Here is a 22,030-nt window from a genome sequence, read left to right as displayed (position 1 = left end):
CAGTTCTCCTGGGTTTAATCCAAGAAGAGAAATGGCTCGGAAAGACTCTACTCTTGAACCACTCAAGTCCCTGGTTGGATCTTACATGCTTTCCCTATGTCAGTCTTCTCTAAATTCGAAAGTTATCTCTTCTGCTTCTCTAAGATGAGTGTACTCCTCAGTCTAAACCCTATTCTCTTGAACAAACTGTTCACTGTTGTTTCACATCCCAGTAACAACAACAACAACATCCCTTGGACTTTTATTTTTATATGTGCAATTTCCTTATCATTTTGATAAGCAATCGACATGGTCTCTATTTTGAAATGCTGGCATTTAATTCAACTGTGGAGAAGTGTGGGGCCAACCTCAATTTCCCCTTTTGAAAATGATTTGCTTTTCTGCCTGGATTCTCAGAGAAATGTTTGTCTTTAAGGTTCAGAAACAGCCACAATATGTCTGTGTCGATCATTCTGTCGTCATGACAGATGATGTTCCTCTTTGTTCTCAGGCTCTCGGGATTTTCTGTTCCATATGCATTAGGATCGCACTATTTCTTTTGATCTGGTACATGGATGACAAGCGCTTCTTCAAACTCTAATCCAATGTGATAAATTTATCTTCCCCTCAGAACTGCCTTTGAGTTCTGAGTGTTGCTCTGAATGCACTATCCTGTAGAGTGGATGAGAGCTGTACTGGTCTGCTGTGAAGTCGTCAGTGGGAACCTGGATTTCTGTGCTCCACACCAAGGCATGGCCAGCCTCGGTAGCTGACCTCCTTTCTGCTTCTGGTGTGATGTTGTTGGGGATACTTAGGGCTTTTATTCTTGTGGATTTCCATTAACCTCCCCCTAGCTGCTCCCTCACCCCAGGTCCCATTCTCCAACCTGGGGCATAATAGAGAGAATTCACAGTTTGGTCTAGAATCACTGTCTTCCCCCCAGTAATAATTCTGGGCCTAGGGAGCAGGTGGGGATCTTAGCTTGCCTCCTCTAGCCCTAGAACCTTCTATTTCTTTTCTTATCCATATTTTTTTCCAGTTTATACATGAGGTTATTTTCTCTTTCTGTAGTGATTTTGGGATATTTATCTTGTTTTGTTTTCACTATTTTTATTGGGGAATTTGAAGAAGGACATCCTGCACATCCCCTCCCTCATTATTTAATGCCAGCTAAATACTTTTATAATTATAATCTAAGGATCGGCAACATTTCCTAAAAGAAATTCACCCCTTCAAAAGGCAGGCAGCAAGAGGGCAAAAAGGAAACTAACACAGACTGAGTGCCTACCATGTGCCTTCCTTCATTCCAACTGTACTCACTGGTCAAGGACATTTAGATGACTACCTCAACCCTTCCCTGTGTCTCCTACTCTGAGGCATGTTGTGGGCACATGGGCAAAGGTGAAGTAGGGGCCAGGATCCAGCTATCTGATGAGCACTGGACTCTGGTATTAGGGTCTGACCTTGGCTAGCCTGCAAAGGCCCTGGGAACAATCCTAGTTCAAGCCTGTATGGGCCAGTTTATATTTGGTGTAGGATGCAAATAGAGTGTTGTATAGAGTGGAACCCCATGGTGCATGCCTGTAATCCCAGCTACTTGAAAGGCCAAGAGAGGAAGATCTTGAATTCAAGGCCCTCCTGGATAATTTAATGAGACACTGCCTCAAAAACTTAGAAAATAAGAAGAAATACTGGATAGGAAAATGAGACAGGAAAAGAAGGGAGTTACCAGGGCGCCTGGCTTGTGGGGAAAGCAAATTTCTTCTCTTTAGAGCCCTGGCCATTTTGTCATTAAATTATCCCTTGGAAGCCAGGTGGAGAAGCACTTGCTGTGATCCCAGCCACCCTGGAGGCTAAGGCAGGAGAATCACAAGTCAGAGGCCACCCTGGAGAACTTGGTGAGACTATCTCAAAATGAAAAATAAAAAGGACTGGGGGTACAGCTCCGTGGTAGAGCATCACTGGGTTCAATTCCCAGTACTGGAAAGGCAGGGAGCAAAAGTCCCCGGGGCATATTTAAATTCTTAGTTCTTTGCATGGTACTCAATTTGACCTTCAAAATTTCTGCTCAGACACTAGCTATTCTCCTAATATTAATTTTAGTTCATCAAAAATCCACATTTACCAATTAACTTACAGAGAAAATTTCCTTACAGTGAGATCCATCCTGTTCATAAGAGAAACTATCACTTTCCTTAGCTCCAAGAACAGAAATTTTATAAAACACAGTTTCAGGGACACGTGCCACAATTTTCCTTGGTTTAAGAACTGTTCCCATGGTCAGGAGGGTAAAATTAATAAAGTTTAAGCAGCTTAAAAGATTCATGGAAATAATGCCCCCAAAAGTTGGCATTATATCAACTTTAGTAGCATTTGTACAATATCAAGGATATGACCCTTTGTAACATAAATAAATGGTTTTATGATGGCTGATTTACCTTCCAAGTGTGAAATGTACCATGAGACAATTTTTAGTGCACATCATATTTGATCAAAATTGTATAATTCTCAAAATAGTAAAAGCATTAAAATAAAATTATACCTTGCATAAGAAAGAAGAATGAAACAAAAATTTAATGATCAAATACAAATGCACATAAATACAATAACAAAATACAAAACTCTTCCTGATTTACCTTCAGTTGCTCTTGCACAAGTCAAATTTAAACACTGGCTATGAAGATTGGACAAATGTCCACATTTTGATCCCATCTACTCACTGGGCAGCTGAGGCCTTCCTTCTTACAATCTACTGAAGTCATTTTCAAGCCAAGTCAAACAAAACTCCTTTTTTCAAGAATTACATTTCTAGAATATGTATGTGGCTTTATAGGCTCCTTTGTCTTTGCCTTGATCAAAACTATTTCTGATATGATGGATTCCTATGCTAAAAACCCGTCTTTGTGCATTTTTTTTTTAATTTTTAAAACAAAAGGATACTGACTTCTCTAAAGAATAACTCCACTATTGGAAGAACAAAATTATCCCTTGGGAACAGAAACCCAGCTACCTGTTTTAATAAAAGTACCTGGAAATTTCCTAGATTTTTAGAGAAGGCAAAATAATGATAATTATGGCATAGCTCTAAAATCCCAGGGGAACTATTTATAAACAAAATTATTCTTTCCTTCAGCATATGATAAATAATGAAGAGAAATAGATCCAAACATTGGAGAGTTTAACTACTACAATATCCACTAGTAAATAGATGATAAAAAAAATATTTTCTCTTCTATTTTAATTGCCAAAAAAGAAAAAAAGGTCATACTTCATTCTGTCTGGCATATCAAAGGTTTAAAAAAAAAATCTAGATCACCTAATAGAAATAGATACTATCAAGAAAAAGTAACTGAAGATATGACATCTGGTTGTAGAAAAAAAAAATGTGAACCAAAAACCATATGAGGTTTTTCTTTCCCCAAAGAAAGGAGCTGCATTGTCGATTCAGCTGTTTGTATTCATGACAACAGTTGGCATCTCTGCAGCTGTGCCACTGCACACCACAACGGCTTTTTCAGCGTTGGTCTTAGCAACTGAGCATGTGTTTTTCTATGGGGTGGAATTAGGTCTGTGAAGGTAAGGAAAGGTACACACTACCCTTCTCATCTCTGTTCTTGGTTTCTTCAAATTCTCAACAATAAGATAGTCATCTGGTTTAAACACTCTGTGGGACAATATGACTAGTATGACCAGGTACTAAAAAGGAATCTATCCAAAAAAAAAAAAAAAAGCAAACAGCAAAGTCAGTAAATATCACAGACATCCAAACCAAATTTAATATTTGTTCAACTTATTCTGGAATAAAAGGTGTTCAACTATTAATAGGAAAGGAGAGAAACCTGGATTAGTGCCAAAAACAGTTTGCCTTAACGTCTTTACTGTCCTATAGTACCTCCTAGTTCTCTTGAAAATTGTCACCTGGAAGAAGCTGAGATGCCCCAAGTGCCCTCAGCTATTGAGATCTGGGCTGTGGCTTCTCCAGGTCTTCTGCTTCTCCCTGCCCTCCAGACTTCAGCTTCAGGTTTACCTCAAGTGAACTAGAAGGCCAACAACAACAACAACACACACACACACATAAACACAACCATGATTTTGCTCCTCGTTCATATTTCCAAAAATAGTTTTGTGTAGAAGGCAAGTCTGCAAGATATATTTCAATCATTCATGCTTCTATAAATAGAAAGACTTCTGCGCCTGATGTGAGAGGTTTAGCAAGCAGGAAACCTTGCCCCTTGATAGAAATGGGTTTATTTGATTTCTCTGAAGCATTAAATTCTTAGTCCTCATGGGGAGAAATGAATTGTGTTCTGGCTGAGTGGCATGAAACTAACCCACCAGGTGACTACCATGGGGATTTTGCTTTCTCAATAAACCCTAAGTGACTATCTCAAGTTCCTCCTGTTGGAGTAGAATGTTAGCAAGTGAGGCAGCCAGTGCCACTAACCTTAGCAAATAACACTTCTTGAGACCACCACAAACATCTCTCTCTTCCGTTTACCTTTCTTCCTCTTTCTCTCCTTCCAAGATGTAATTCCTTTAAAAAAATCTTTTTTATTTATTCTACCATCATCACAAATCTCCTTTATTTTGGGCTAGTGAATCCCACTGCCCACTGGTTACTGATTTTTGCACTACAAAGAAACAGGTCACTAAGTTCTGTACTACCAAGAAAACACAGAGAATTGCAAGTGTCAATGTGATTTGGACATATAAAAGCTAAAACAGGAAATACAAAAGTTGTGTTATTGTGCTCCTTAAAATCAATACAAAGTCAATTCTAGAGACCACCCCATATTTTACAGAAAAAAAATCTAATGCTGTGTGCGGGAGATCAATGAACAAGCAAGTGTCTCGATTTCTCAAGGTCACTTCCAGCTTCCGTCTCCCACCTCTTCTAGATTGGATGGGTTTGGGGACTGTTTCCCTGCCCCTGTGCTACCTCGCACTATTACCCAATCATGGTCTCAGCAATTTTCTTTTCTTGTCACTGTAGACCACTTATTGAAAGCAATTGTCCACAGGACAGATTTCAAGAAGGTTTCAGAAGCCAGAGGAGTTTATGTTGTATTGAGGCTGGAAGCTCAAAGGGGAATACTAGCAACTTTTGCTCTTCAAAGGCGGCTAATTATTTTGCAGTTCAGTCACCTGACTCTCCCTTATGGCTCATTCACTTATTTCTTTGGTGCATTTTTTTCTCAGAATAGTTCAGCTGACTCTAGCTATAACCTTTAAACTCTGCATTGTCTTTCTTGCATATAAACAGAAGTTTCTTATCCAAAGCTCTTCTCAGAAGGAGAAGGTGGGATGTGATGGCCAGGAGAGAAGTGATTTTTATTTTACATTGCTATTGATAGTCTCTATTTACTAGAAATGAACTGCAGATGAACCGAACATATGGAGGCAAATATATGTCCCAATAAAGCAGGAACTGAGTTATCCCAAATTAATGTTTCAGGTAATTTTATCTTTTTATCTATTCTCAAAAGCCTAATAACTAGAGATCTTTAAAAAATAAGAATGCTGGAAAGACTTTCCTCTACCAGACCCGGGATTTGAAAATTTTGAGGGTTTTTTCCTGAGTTAAAATGTGCCAAGAATACCCCAGCCAACCAATGTCTCTTACACGTATTCCTAATCATTGTGAGCATTACATGGGTCTTTAAGGAGAAAGGTGGCCAAATTGGATTGAGGTTCTGACCAATGGTGTGTGTCTAAAGGAGTAGAAAAATTTCAAAATTGAAACTTAGTTCTTCAAAGACTTTCAAACTTCAAGTTGCATTAAGAATGTTACCAAAACTCCTAGTTCAAGATTTCTGGGCTGGAACCTAGGAATTGAACGAGTTATCAAGCTTCTCAGATGATTATAATGCAATTGTTCCTGGATCACATTTAAAAAATAGTGTCATCAACAGTGAGAGGACGGAGGTGAGAGGATGGGGAGAGGAAAAGTTTCTAAGCTATGGGTATTTTTCTCAGCACAAAAGAAATGACAAAATACAACTGAGACAGGATACCAGAAGTTAGGGATTACATCAAAACATGCAAATGAGTGACTAATCTGTTTAAGCAAGCAGGTAGTACCCCATGCTAGGTCTTCAACATTTGCTTGCTTAGGGAAAGTGCAAAGGTGCTATTCAAATATCTAACATCTAGGGTGGCATAGCTCTGACCAATACTTGTCTGAACACCAGTGTCCTGAAGGTCCTTTGTTGTGTTGGGCATTAACCCTTTGGTTACTGGATTATAAAGAGGTCCAGGCATCCCTGAGGGATGTTTGCAACCCTTGTGGGGCTGCAGCACTCCACTGTTTGAAAAATTGGCAATTAAATTGTAGACACCAACTGACTGCCAGCCTGGAGGAGCAGAGCAGCATGCCGCCACAGAACACCTGTAATCAAGGACTCTTGTTACTTTCCTGGTCTTTCCTCTCTTCCCTTTTCTGTTCTCTAGCCCTTATCTTTTTTTCTCCTTCTTCCCTGCCTGAAATTGACCTGAAAGTTTTTTCTGCACAATGTTTTTCCCATGGCCCATATAATTTCTATTAATTAAATTTAAAAAATATATTTAGCACTACTGGTGGTATTCAAGACAAAGAAGAAAATGGAAGTGAAAGATAAAGAGCCTTTGAAAAATCTCAACAACTAACTACACGTCACTGTAAGGGCTACTGCTATATTGATAGAGGCCATAGTGACAGCAGAGCCCAGAACCCTGCCCAAGGAGACCCCGCTTTTTCCTTGGGCAGGTCTCCACCCACCCAAATTGGCCAGGGAGGCTAGGGGATGAGAGAAACTAAGATCACTGGGGTGTTTTATGCATCAGATCTGATTGGTGCCCCAACTAGACTTGCTCAGTCATTCTACTATCTATTTAGATAACTCATCGTTTGGTAACAATATTCATCTTATTATCTAGTGAATTTTAGCCTACTAAGTACCTAATAGTTAAAATAGGCTTATGTTCATATTATATTTAAAAGAAATTAGGCCACTGCAAAAGAAAGCCAGGCAGTTGTTCTAAAACAAAGGATGAGTTCTCTTATAATACATTTTTATTCAGATCTTCAAAGATGTATGAATTTAAAGAAAGGCACTCTCATATTTTGAGGTTGTAGACAGATCTTTGTGTTTGCTAACCTAATGATAAAAGGAAGGGATGGCTGTGGCACTGATAAAAAATTGTTTTTTCCCCAAAACTTGTCACTGTATTTTTGTAAGCTGGAAACATTTTTTTTTAGCTTGCTGTGAAGTTGATAGAAGAATTTTCAGACAGTGCCATGAACACTTAGTGATCTACGATAAGTGAGGCACAGAAGACAGGAGCACTTTTTTTTTTTTTAATTTTGAAAAACGCAGGAGCTTTCACAATTGTTTTTCATCGAGGAGAGACAAGAGCAGATTCTTTATTGCCAGAGGCACCTGGGTTCAGTACAAGATGGGTGACTTGCTGTGGTTTCCCATGGAAGGTTCTTCCCTTTTGAAGTCTCAGTTTCCTCATCTGTTAATGGAGATAAGAAGTCTCTATGTTATAGAGTTATTGCAATGATTAAAAGGACATTTAGGACAAGTGTTTAGCACAGTTCCTGGTACACCATAAAGATTCAAATCAATGACAGAAATTTAATCATATTTTTAGGGGAGAAAAACAGATAAAGTTCAAATACAGACCCCAATTGCAAAATAGATGAACAATAGATAGTAGTCATCAGCAGCTGCTATAGCTATCAATCAGTTCTAGTAAACATATCATCCAGTTGTGGAAGATGTTAAATCACATTGTTTCATTTAAATGCAACATAAAAAATGTTTTATTGGACGGGCGACGAGGCTCCTTCGAGCGCTTGCGGCAGGGAAGATGGTGGGCCCAGAACAGCGCCATAGCCGCCAGTGTGGGGCGCTCTTCATCGGCTACTGCATCTACTTCGACGGCAAAAGGTGGAATGACCCCACCTTCAAGAAGAGGCTTCGGGAACGAAGAAATAAACAGAAGCTTGCCAAGGAGAGAGCTGGGCTTTCCAAGTTACCGGACCTTAAAGATGCTGAAGCTGTTCAGAAGTTCTTCCTTGAAGAAATACAACTTGGTGAAGAGCTGCTAGCTGAAGGTGATATGAGAAAGGTGTGGACCAGCTGACAAATGCAATTGCTGTTTGTGGACAGCCACAGCAGTTGCTGCAAGTGTTACAGCAAACTCTTCCACCACCAGTGTTCCAGATGCTTCTGACTAAGCTCCCAACAATTAGAGAACTGTGAGTGCTCAGAGCTTGGCTGAAGATGATGTGAAATGAGACACAAACGTCAACATAATAAAATCTCAGATAAAAAATGTTAAAAATTGTTAACTTGGAAGATGAGCAGCTCTGGGGGAATAAGGGCAAATGTGTTTGTTATAGACTGTCCTACATTGAAGTCTACCCAAGTTATTGTTTGCTTTGTGTAGATCCATTCATTTGTTTTATTTATTTTTCCCAGTGAAAAGTGTATTTTGATAGAGCTTTTCATTTTATAAATACACTATAAATTACCAAAATATCACAGATTTTATGTATTCCTAAGACATGAAGTTAAAGTGTATGCATGGCCTAGGTTTCTTGGGATAAAAAACAGCCAGTTCTCAGTTTTAAAAGTTAGGCAAAAAAGTGTGAAGAGTGCACATTTTTTAAGCTAGTACATTTTACTATAAATCAGAAAATTGGGTAGAAACTTTATTGTTTGTGAAAATGAAGCATTAAATCTTTGAGAGGTGTGCTACTGTGCTGTGTTAACTTTACCTCCTCCCTGTGTATCGGTCCTAAAATCTTTTATTTAAATCAGTGGGCTTCTGTGTTCTGGGTATTATATCCTTATTTTAAGTATATGGGGTTGCAGGTGGCAACAGGAGTTAGAACTCTGTGCATCTGGTGTCGCCACATGAGCTTTGCCAGTACGTGTCTGCTCACTTTCCTCATTCATAGAAGGAGAGACTGGTCTGCTGATCCCTCAAGGGTCCTTTTCAGTTTGCAATTCACCTGAGAGTATTTGTGCAGCCAGGCCTTGCATTTTTTTTAAATATTCTGAATTTTGCATGCTTGCCTGAATTAGTATTTCTGAATTGATCTTTTCTAAATGGTATGACTGTCTTCGTTTTCACTGAGACTAAATAGTTTTGTCACTATTGTGTAAATTAATCTGAAACTTAACCTTTTAAGTAACTGGGATGATCTGCTTGTAAGATGATTCCATCTTTGCTTTTATCTTCAGTGTACCTCCTTAATTCTTCAGCTTGATTGTCTTGTGTGGTGAATGAAGTGTGATCTTGTGACTAAAGATTTGGGAAGATTGGGGCTGGTGGGACCTTTTATTTTCAAATAGTGGCATATTATCTGAGTCATGGACTCCATTTCAGAACTGAGGATAAATAAAGATCCTTGGTACTTAATGGCAAAAAAAAAAATTTATTATCATATCGGCTTGATCTTCTTATGTGCAGTATCTTTTTGCATCTCCCCTGCCCCATATCTCTGTTTCCTTTGATATCAGTTCTTCTATTTGTTAACTTCAGAGTTCTCTTTTCTTGTGTTGCCTATTTAGTACTTGGAGATTCTTGGTTTTGTGTGCAGGTTTGTAGGTGGATTCAATGAGATTGTCTGCCATTTCTAGTTTTTCAGCTGGGTTGGGGGAAAAGCCAATTTAGTGAAACCAGAGATTGGTGAGGGGCTTGGGTGGCTCATCTTCAACATAGTTGCTCCCCTTTGCTCCTGGACATTGCAGGCAGCAGAGCTCTACTCATCTTCACCCTCCCAAGGGCTCAGTCAATATGCTCAGTATTTATTTCTATTGTGTGGCACTCAAAGACCCAGCTGCCTCTGCTCAAGTGATCACCCAAGGCCACTTCTGGCTCCCAGAATTCTCTATCCCTGAATGTGGAGCACTCTCAGGGTGGCTCCCACTTTGATGGTCCTCTCTCCTGTGCTCTCTTGAGCTTTTGTTTCCTTTTTGATCTGATCTCTCTTCAAACCTGCCTTTTATGGATCCCTCAGGGTTTCTGGCCTTCTGTGGGTTTACTTTCTTTTTTTCCCAGTGAAATTATGTTTCCTTTTATGTTGTTTCGGTCAGTTACATTTTCTATCCTTTCTAGAAGTTGAGGGTGAGCACAGCTTGCGATGGCAGCAGCTTAGCCTATCATCTTGACCAGGATTAATCAGGTATCTCAAGGGTAAACCATTAGTAGAACATTTAACTGTTGTGAAGCATTAACAGCAGGGAAATACTTAATGAGTTACATTAAAAGAATCAATGAAGTTTGGGTTTGAACAATGGGAAAGAGTGAAAATTTTTTGACAGGATATGTACACCAACGTAAAGTTTCCACCTAGTAATGATAAATAAAACAATCATCCAAAAGGAAGCCAATTTTGTATCTGGAGTCTTCACTGAAACTATATTACAGGAAAAACTGACTTTGCTTAATGAGTGGCTTTTCTAATCCTCTAGAACTTCTAAGATCTAAAGGAAGAGCTTTGAGAAACGTGTCCTTCAAAGGTCATAAATTAATTATTTGGAATTTTTAAAGTTAAATAGTATCCAGCAAAGGATTTTGACTTAGACTCCAGACTTACAAATACTAATCTTATGTAAGTTGAAATCAAAGTTAACTAATGTGGGTCTAACTTGTTTTTTTTAATATTTATTTTTTAGGTGTAGTCAGTTGGACACAATACTTATTTTATTTTACTTATTTATTTTTATGTGGTGCTAAGGATCCAACCCAGGGGCCTGGCACATGCTAGGTGAGCACTCGACCGCTGAGCTACAACCCCAGCCTCTGTTTTTTATTTATAGTACTTTACACTTAAAGGAAAAATGAATATATAGTAGTGTTCAAAGATGTCCAAGGGATAGAGATTAATTAATACTTCACAGTAAAATGCATATACTTTGTGTACAGTTTTTAAAGTAGGTCAAAACAGGTTCTTTATCAACTTTTGTTTTTGAGAGAAGCACTAGTTTTAAAACATATATACATCAAGTATTTTTCTATTATACTATTAAAAAGAAATTTGGGGGGAAAGGGTCAATCAACAAAAAATACAATTACTGAAGAGATTTTTTGTTTAAGTCACACCAGCAAATTAATGGAAGTTACTTCAGCATCTTGATTCAACAAAGAATTTTAAAATACAAGTATTGTTTTCAATGGCAGAAACACATTTAGTAACATATTCTAGGAATAAAAAATTAGTCTTTCCTTCAACAGACCAATCATCCAATGTAGGAATTCTTAGGGAATTTTCTAGAAAAGGCAAGAAAGTTAATCTTTTTTATAGTCTGTGTCACCCAACAGTTAAAGATTTTCATGTCTAAGCTCATCAAATAACCTATATAACTGTTTTTAAAATTTCATATTATAATATTTTTAAATGGTTTAAACAGTCAACAATATTATTGTTCTGTTAAGATAAATATACCTCTTTGTAGGGAAAAAAAATCAAACACATTTTTTTGGTTACAGTAATTGAATTGCTTATTATGTTAAGTTTAATTCTATCCTAAGCACAATATTGCAAAATGTTTTATACTTCATTGATAAGTTGGTTGAATTATAATTCACCTCAGAAACTTGGACCACTGTCTGCTTTAGATAGTTTGTTTTGAAAAATATAATTACATTTTCTGGTGTGGTCATAGAATTCACCTAGAAAACCAATTTTTAATAATTTAGCATTCTTCCTCAAAATCAAAAATTGCCTTTTCTTTTAAGGTATTAAATAGGACTGGGTTTGCCCATCAGCTCAAAATATCTTACCTGATACATTTTCTAACATTTCCTTTGGACCCATGGCTCCTCGAGGCAACATTTCTCCCAGTGTGGACTGTGAACCATCTTTATTAGTCTCCTACCCCCACTTCATCCCCACCTCCTCCCCTCCCTGAATGAGAGCTCCTTTGCTAGGGATCTCCGTAACTTCCCCCAGAGGTTCATCAGAACATGTATGATTAAAATTTTTTAAATCCAATTAGCCCTTCTTTAAATGGCAAGTGCTTTTTTTATTTTTATAATATCCAGAACAGCTTGTTTTCTATAAACTTATTTGCCTGAGGAACATGTTGGACAGAGTAGGAATGAAAGGGTAATGAAACCAAGGAAAAGTCATCCCGAAAGCCAGGAAGTTGGTATGAATCATTGTAGAACATCTTGTTGTAGGTTCTGTGCTGCCTTAAGTGCTAGGAGAGCTGATGTTTGGCAGTCTATTTTCAAAGAAGTATTGCAGATTCACTGGACAGTATGCAATCTCCCATTGTGCTAGGAATTCCTCCAATTCTTCTGCAGGAGGTGAGTGCCCTGAGGATAGGTGCAACAAGTGCAGTGCATATCCCTGCTTGTTACAATTGTGACTCAAGACATTTTGCATGCAGTCACTCCTAGACTAAGGTCTAAATGTACCTAAAAACAAAACCAAGACCAAGACCACAACAGGAGGCATAGAGACCTCTGAGGACAAGCTCCGTCAACTTTGCTTGCTTATACCTGCTGCTTGTTTCCATTTTCCTAAGGAGACGATTCTGCCCTCAACAACTACTGGGGATGATAAGATGTTCCTGAAACAACTGACAAAATTAGTAATTCTCCTTAATTAACACTTTATGTTAAACAAAGATAGACCTTAGGCATAAATAAAAATTTGTATTGCTCAGAAGCACCTGTATAGTGGCTCTGGGAGCTTTCTCAAATCTTGTATAACCACATTGCCATGGTAGATGATATTTGAAAACCCCCTACAGACATGCACATTAATGCTATCTGTACTTGCCACCTGCATTCCATTCATACCATCATTATTTAAGGAACAGTAGGAAGTAGAGTGCAGTTGCAATGAAAAGAAAATAAAAACAGCACAAGATGATTCTGGAGAGGTAGGCAGAGGGCAACTTTAATAAGCCATGTTAAGAACCTGGACTTTAACCTAATCGTGAGGGTGAGCTGATCAGACTTGGTTTTAGAGAAGAATTGCTCTAGCAACAGTACACGTATTTAGGATACCAGTGTGTGATTTTAGTCATGCAAGATAAGTTCTAGAGTTCTGCTGATCAATATCATGCCTAAAGTCAACCATACTGTCTCATATTCTTACTGTCAAGGGGGTATATTTCATGCTAAATCTTATTCCACAATAAAAAATAAGTAGGAGGCCAAAAGAAGGAATAACTCAGGTTAAGGTTTGAACTAGGGAGGTGTCATTAGAGATGGAAAAATACAATGAATTTGAGAGATGCTTATGTTAGAAATTGGTGGATTGATCACGTGGATGAGAATGAGGAGATTTCAAGGGTGACTCCCAAGATTCTGATTTGAGCAATGATTATAGGTTTTGAGAAAATAACCAGGATTCAGAGAGAATTGAGATTTTTATTTTTCATTCTGGGGAGTCTTTGAGATGCCCTTAAGATGTCAAATAGGCAGCGAATGGAAGGGTCTGAAGCTCATAGGAGGTTCAATTCTCTCTGCACATGGTTGATATTCTAGCCTGCCTGTTGGGACCCAAAGCTTTTCTGAGTTTTTGTACTTCTATCTGTCTGAAACAATATTATCTAGAGTTGTGCAGCCAACATGGTGTCTACCTGCTACACTGATTATGTAAATTTAAATTAACCAAACAAAATTTTAAATCAGCTTCTCAGTCATACTAGCCAACTTTTAAAAGTTCAATAGCCACATGTGGCTAATGGCTGTAGCATAGAGTGCACAAATATTGAGCATTTCCATCATCCCAGAACCTTCTATTAGACATCACTGATATAATGACCTCTTACTACCTCAATTCCTACATCTCTAAACTGAATAAACATTTCCCATAATATCATATGTATTACATTTTGTATAGTGTTAGCTATTTCTGCAGCCAAACCCCTGTGTATTGTGAGTTCCATGCAAATAAGGACCGTACCCTACTCATCCCCAAGGTTTTCCTCAGGCCCACCAAAACACCCTTGCACTAATTGCATGGCAAGCTTGGTTGAATGAATGGGCATGTGACAGAATGAGTGAGACAATACTTAAATTTCTGTTCCAGAAATATATGGAAAAATACACACACACACACACACACACACACACACACACACCAGGGATTGAACCCAATGGTGCTTAACCACTGAGCCACATCCCCAGCCCTTTTTTGTATTTAATTAGAGACAGGGTTTCAATGAGTTACTTAGGGCCTTGCCAAGTTGCTGAGGCTGGCTTTGAACTCGTGATCCTCCTGCCTCAGCCTCCCAAGCTGCTGGGATTACAGCACAAGCCACCATGCCCAACATGTATTCTCTTAGATTTATACTGACCTAATAGTTAACAAAAACTGAAAATGTAGAGTAATATAGTTCAACTATGGCAGCTTCAGTAAAAGGATTTTTTACAAAATTATAACAAAGATTAGAAGCAGAAAAGGTAGGAAGCATACAGGACCCTTCAAGTTGCCCTCTATCCCTATTGTGCTTGGTTTTAGCTAGCCCAGCTTCAGTGGGAAATGCCTAATACGTTTCGCCACTTTGTGGCAACAGTAGCAGTAAGAGCAACCGCAGTTATTATGTCTCTGTTTCCATCCCTTCTTCCCCTAAACAGCCAAGACTGGGCTGGATAACCATAGTGATGGTGAGAGTTCTGCCCTCATGGTCGTCCTGAGCTAGTCAATTTCCCAGTAGGGGCTTCCCTGAGAGTCCTGCCAGCACTCAACTGCACAGGCTCATCACAGTATTGCTTCAAGGGATCCCTCCTAACACATAAGGATGAGAGGAATGGGATAGGAATGAAGTGCCGGGGAAGGGCACTGGCACAGTGAGGCCAAAGAGGCACAGTTCCAGTAGAAACACCCTCCTCTCATTTCTTCCAGCAGCAATTTACCTGTTTATGCACTAAGAAGGAGGAAACTGTAGGTGATGAATAATTATTTTGGACATGGCAATCCACTGAAGAATAGTAGAGTTATGTTTAGCAACAAATAAGTATTAAGTACCAACCAGGTGCTTAGGTACTGAGCTAGACCCTAGGGAGCCAACAGAGATAGGACAGTGGGTCTGTACTCTCCTGTAGTGTACCATCTAATGGGATCCATGGACAAACAAATGAACACTTAACTATCATGTCATAAGTGTTAACATAAGAAGAATACCAGGCTCTCCCTGCTTGAAGACTTAAAGTCTAGGTGAGTTGGGGAGGGGAGGTTCCCTGTTGGAAATGACACGTAAACTGAGTCCTGAAGATACCAAGCAAGCAAGGGAAGAGGTTGTGGAGAGGAACTGGGGGAGCTGACATCACTTGCAAATGCCTGGGTAACAATGAGAGCTTGGCAGTGCCCTGCAGTGAACTCTTCAGTAACTTAGAGGCTTGGCAGGAGAAGCAGTGAGTCTTGAGAAGTAAAAAGTTTCTAAAAAAGATAAACCCTATTATGTATGTATTCCCTGGCTCCTAGAAATGGAAAAGAAGATCACGTCTTCTTTACTTTTTTTCTACTGTTTCCCATGTTTCTTGCTCCCACATTGGAATCCTGACCAAGTCAGCTACCCCATGGGAGAGTATACTCAGTCGAATGAGCAAGTTTTAGAAGCAGATTATCTGGGTTCGAATCCCAGCTCTACCCTGAGTAGCTGACAGATGTGGGGTAAGTTAAGAATTTGCGAATTAAAAAAAATTTAAAAAAAGAAAAAATAAAAATAAAAAAAAGAATTTCAAATGAAATTTCAAATTTCATGAAATCATGATTTGGAAGAGATTTTTTAAAAATCATTTTTTTTCTACTCTCACATTCTATGGTAATAAAAGTGAGATCAGGAGAATAACTGTTAGCTCCTTGTGATCACATGGTTGGTTTACGGTGTAATAAGCCTTCTGACTTCTCCACCCTAATTTCTACTACACAATTTGAGGTGTTTCTTGGAAGAGATCATCAATTTTAAATTAATTCTAAACAGGGCTCAGAAGAACACCATGGGCTTAATTGCAATCACATTATTATGATTTAAGCAAAAATAAAAAGATAAGCAAGAATTTTTTGAGAGACATATTCCAGAATATATGGCAGAGAAGAAGTCAGTGAGCTTACAGTTAAATACAGTTTTGCAAAATGCGTGCAGGATGTATTGTCTCACTTCTCGTCATAGCTCCTTGAAGCAAGTAGACAGGACAGATCTCTTTTCACTCCTGTATAAATGAAGACTTCCTTAAGGCTCAAAGTGGGTGGGTGACTTGAACCAGGTAATTCCACTGTAAGTGTCAGAGTCAACGATCAACATCTAGTTTGTCAAACCTTGTCAAAGTTGATTTCACTGCACAATTCTGTCCACAAAATAATTAATTTTGACCCATTCTTTTAATTACTGTACAGGTGTACCTGTTCTTGCATTAGGAGTGTACTTGTCCTTTACTAGATCAATTAATAGACACTGAGTCTCTCTGTCCACATATGTTTTAATGCTTAATTTGGCCTAGTCTTGTGCATTCTAATTCATGTTCATGAAAGCCACTTAGTATCAACATGCCATGTTATTGTAGGATTCAGGTTCATCTCAGCACTGATTTGTGTGCTCTTGTGATTTGGGCAACACGTTAATAGGCTCCTCATGCTTCTGTGTCCTTGTTCATGAAACAGGAATAATAACATTGCTTCATAGTTCATTTGACAATAAAATTACTAATGACAAAAAAAAAAGAATTTGCATCAGTTCCCCTGCAAATGAGAACAATAGTGCTGTCCATCTCACAAAGTTGTTGAGAGAGTAAATAAACATTTCCATAGCAGAACTCTTAGAACAGTGCCTGACATATTAAGCACTCTACAAAGGTTATTTGTTTTTACTATGGGATTGAAAAAAAATGCTATTCTAGCTAGTGTGAGAATAGCATTTACCTTACATTTATATGAAAGGGACACTGCATATGAACTATTCTGTGACCCATGCTCTGAAATCCAGGCTAGGATTAAGATTTTAAAGCTTAGCAAATTTTCTGTATGTTCTTTAGATGAGTTGTTTCACAAAATAAAAGAATCATTAAATTATGGGAAAATTATCAGAAAACAATTGCAATACTTTTGAAGATTTGGAAGGAAGAAACCTGTTGTTATACACCTACTAGTAATTGCCCAGGTAACATCTCTTTTAAAAAAGTTTTAAATGAACATCAGTTATTATTAGAAACAGAGCAGCAGAGCTCCTGTATATTTTTTTTAATTTTCATGTAGTTAAAATAAATACATAAAAACCTAAGCATTGCTCCCATTTTTGTTCTATATTTGGAAAATCTATCACTCCTTTTCTTCTTTTGTCCCCACATCATATCACAGTCTGTTATGGTTCTCTCCATTTTGCAATGAAGATGGTGAAGTTCAGAGGTTAAATAATTTACTCGGTTATGTCACAAGTAAGAAATACAGCCAAAATTGAACTCTAGGCCTTTTTAAAACTTTTTTTTTTTTGGCAAGGGATACCTGAAATTGCGCTCTACCACTGAGCTCTCCCCACAATCCAACCCCAGGCCTTTTGACTGTAGAGTCTGAGTTTCTTTTTTTATCTGAGCTTTATAAAAACCTTATTCCCCCTAAATTACTCAAAACACTATAAAGCAACAGCACACATGCAATTAATTTTTGGTTCTTAACTCAGTATTTCCTGTCTATTAAGAATTTTGCAGGTCTGGGTATGGTGTTGCACACCTGTAATCACAGTGACTCAGGAGGCTGAGGCAGGGGGATCATAGGTTCAAGTTCACCCTCAGTAATTTAGTGAGGCCCTATCCCAAATAAAAAGGAAAAAGGGCTGGTGATATAGTGTTCCTGGGTTCAATCCCCAGTACCAAAAAAAAAAAAAAAAAAAAGCAGGGGTTAGGGAAGTTCTTCAAAAGATTTATGCACACAAATGTGACAGAAGGAAAAGTGATTCGAATATATTTGGAAGATTCTGGGTTAAGAAAAGTTAAATTAGTTTTTTTATTCTAATTTGTTATGTATGACACCAGAATGCATTGCAAATCATATTACACATAGAGCACAATTTTTCATATCTTGGGTTATACACAAAATAGAGTCACACCATTCATGTCTTCATACATATACTTAGGGTAATGATATCCATCTCATTCCACCATCTTTCCTACCCCCATTCCCCCATCCCCTCCCTACCCTTTGCTCTATATAATGTTCATCTAATCCATCCATGTTCCCCCACACACACAACCCCATTATTAATCAGCATCCTTTTATCAGAGAAAATATTCGGCACTTGTTGTTTTGTGATTGGCTAACTTCGCTTAGCATTATATTATCTGCCGCAGTCTTGGCTGGGCACAGAATCACGAGCCACCACACAGCTTTGTAGATTCAAACAGCAATTCTTTATTCCCGAACTCACGCCGGCCTCCACACACGTTCTGGGGCAATCCCAGTTCTTCTGCCACCCAATTCACCTACTCCACGAGGCTTATTTCCCAAAATGCTCTCTGAATCTCACGAGAGTTCAACAGGAGCTTAGGCAGCAGGAACGCCCTAATTCCAGCAGCAATAATCCTCAACATCGAACTTCCCTAAAATCCAAGGTCTTAAACTGGGAACGCCTTAAACTTGTCTTAAACCGGGAACGCCCTAAACCCAAGGATTGGGATACTTCCTCAAACTGCAGGATACACCCTAATCCTGGATCCACCCTCGTCCTTGGGCAGGGTCACCTAACATGCAATGTCAACAGCGAAATTAACATGGGGTACGCTGGCAAGGAAATTTCCTACTTGGTAATGGCCCTCAGCAATTATCCAACTCCCTCCATTTACCTGCAAATGCCATGATTTTATTCTCTTTTAATGCTGAATAGTATTCCATTGTGTATATATACCCCATTTTCATTATCCATTCATCAACTGAAGGGCATCTAGGTTTGTTCCACAGTTGAGCTATTGTGAATTGTGTTGCTATAAACATTGATGTGGGTGTGTCCCTGTAGTATGCTGTTTTTAAGTCCTTTGTGTATAGACCAAGGAGTGGAATAGCTGGGTCAAATGGTGGATCCACTTTTATTATAAAGTCTTTAGATACTAATGAGTACTGTGAATATGAAAGCTATTTTCAAATCCTATTTGACCACAGAACATTTTTTTTTTCTCTCAACATATCTCAGTAGAACCAGAATTCTCAGGAACTAACCTTAGGGGAAAAGGTACATGAGATAAATGCAAAATAACTAATAATACTTACATTTCAAATGTTCAAGGGAAAAATATTTCACATTTACTAACAAAGTTGTTTTACTGTACAGAGCAGAGATGCATAAAAAGGAACTTGAAGTTATTGTTGTAAATCTCAATTTGCTTGAGATGGGGAAGCTGAGTGAGAACAGCTTTGCAAAAAATATGTCGCCAGTAAAGTAGGAAGTGGGTATTCTTGCAGCTTCTAACAGCTTCAGCAACTTTTGTTGTTCAGAGCTGGAGCTGCAAGATACTTTATCTCGTGAAGCTCACACATGCACTTACAACATCAAGGACATAAAAGACCCAGTGAAAACCATGTTGTATTTTGATGCTGCCCTTTTATATATAAAATTTGAAGTTCAAAATCTTGAAGTAAAGTAATTGCAAAGTTTGAAAAATGCACTGGGAAAGAATAGTCTTGCATCCTAAATGACTTCTGAATTCCACAAAAACAGCAATTTGAAAACTAAAAAAGACATAGAGAATCTAATCAACCCTCCATTATTAAATTGGACAATGCTATTGGGTTCAATATCAAGAGATTCAATTCTAGACCATACTGTATGGTCTTCAGGAGATCTTGGACAAGTAACTTCTTTGACTATCTTCTCATTTGGGGACCACCCCCAAGGTGACTTCTGTCTCCTAAGATCTATGAATTAAAAAGAACAGGTAGGTTACAGACCTCCTTGGTTTGTTAATTCCCCCAAGGAAATAGGGGCCTCCTGGGGTAACAAAAGCACAATAGTAAAAAGGCAGCAACAAAAACAATCAACTTTGGAGGTTAGCCACAGCCCTCAGGAAACCAGATAGGTGTCTTGCCTCCCACCTGCAAGGCCCTGTGTAATGTTACTAAATTCAAGATGGTCTGAAATAGTAAGTACAGACTGTAAACGCTGGAAATAATGACAGCCATCAAAAATTGATATTCCACTGTTGCTAGGGCAAAGGTTCCTTAGACAGGCTACATCTTTCAAAGTCAGAAACACCACATATGCCAGCACAAGGATCCTGCCTTCCTCCCACGGGTGCATAATGCCTGATTGAAGTTGAAACCACCCAGTCTCTGGAAAAGAGGCTGGCTTCTTGCTTTTCTGACTTCACTCCTGCCTCTCATTACCCATGCATCATTTCTTTTAGCTGCTTGCATCATCTTGATGAAATTGGGCTTGGGAAGCCAAACCAAAAGACTAACACCTGAAATGACTTGAATCAGAAAACCAGGAAGTTGTGTTGCTATTTTTGATTTAACCTTAACGAAAAGCCTCATTTTCGAAAAACTTTATGTTCTAATTGTTGTTTCTTTTCCCACATTTTATGACTGTGTTGAGAAATGGTTTGTTTCATCTAAACACTGGCACTTTTAAAGTAAAGCCGCTTGTGATAATCAGTGCCAAATGAAGACGGGTAATACTATCGTCCGAAGTTGTAGGTTCTCAAATGTTCACTTATTTTAAAGTTTAGATTTGCTTTTGTGAATGTTGATCATAGTACTCGAGTAGCAAGTGCTCTTAGCAGATATAAAAATGACTTGGGATTCTTTGAAGACAATTGTGAAGAGTCCACTGTAGGCAGCAGGCTGAGTTCTTGTAGAAGTAATGGGGTATTTGAAGAAGACTCATCTGTCCTCTGTAACTGCCCCTGGAGCATTTCACGCCTCTGGATCTCACACAAAAAATGAGTTATGCAGTGTCCTAAAATGCCATTGGCACTGTAGGACTCAATATTCCTCATGGGTCAGAGCTCTCTTTTATAGGAATTTGAGGGACCCCGAACTTCTTGCCATTAAAAAGCCAGTAGCACTCACACCCAATGTGACAACTAAAAAACAATCTCTTTGCTTCTATAGCCACAAACCAGGTACTTCTTTAGGAGCTGGTACTACCCTATTCCCATTTGGAACCACTAGCAGGTGAATTTTTTCTTTATTTATTTTTATGTGGTACTGAGGATCGAATCCAGTGCCTCATACATGTGAGGCTGACGCTCTACCACTGAGCTACAGCCCCAGCCCTAGCAGGCAAATTCTGCGATTCATTCTGGCCAGTATTCTTAAAGGAGTGACCAATAAGAACCCTGGGGAGTTAAGGTGCCTGAAGACTGAAATATTTTCAAAACATCAGACACAGCAGAAACTTGCATGTGAAAGTTACACAAATAGTTGAGTCTGTTATGATATCATAGAACAGCAATTCTACGTTATTTTATAGCAACTTTTCTCTTATAATCCCCAGAAGAAGTCAGGGACTTCCCCCAGTGAGACCAAAAGGACCACCCCCAGCTAGTTACAACTATTAGACACCTACACACTCCAGCTTGTGTAAGTCACTCCCCTCTCAGGTCCAAGTCAACTCAATTCAACCCACTCACTACTCAGATCAGTGTCCTCAAGCAATCAACACGGGTCTTCTGATAGATGTCCAATCCAGTTGCTATTGCCACACCCTCACCCCCAGCAATTGGATCCCTTCTTTGAAATTTTCTTGGATTCTCTATAAATAAGGCTGAACAGTCAATGTAGCATACTCCTGAGTGGCTCTCCGTTCTGTTCTTCTTAAGTCATATCCCCTTCTCCTTCCGCACCTGAGAAATTTGATTAGCAGCAATTCTTCTCCTTTTTGGAAAATTAGCTATCCATCTTGCTGTTTGCCAGAATCATCCCAGTGATCACATGTACACATACAAACACACACAGCCACAGCCATAACTATTGGTAAACCTTAAGGCATTCCTCTTCACACACATTAAAAAAAAAAAACCTAGGAATATGTTTTGCTATAGGGGAAGAGTTCTGCCTGTGTATTTGCAGAACTCAGTTAATGAGTATCTAGTCTGCTTAGTCTCAGTC

The 22,030-nt window shown here is 38.7% G+C and overlaps 1 protein-coding gene across 3 annotated transcripts in view; it reads left to right on the top strand.

Moving 5' to 3' along the window:
• FYB1 (FYN binding protein 1) overlaps positions 1 to 22,030 on the top strand; it is a 170,529-nt gene that overhangs the window by 74,513 nt on the left and 73,986 nt on the right. The gene's annotated exons all lie outside the window — the stretch shown is intronic.

This window comes from Spermophilus citellus, assembly GCF_964194105.1.
Source record: "Spermophilus citellus genome assembly, chromosome: 1".
Classification (NCBI taxonomy): Eukaryota; Metazoa; Chordata; class Mammalia; order Rodentia; family Sciuridae; genus Spermophilus; species Spermophilus citellus.
Note: the sequence above shows the minus strand (reverse complement) of the source record. Positions and strands in the feature narration are given on the sequence as shown.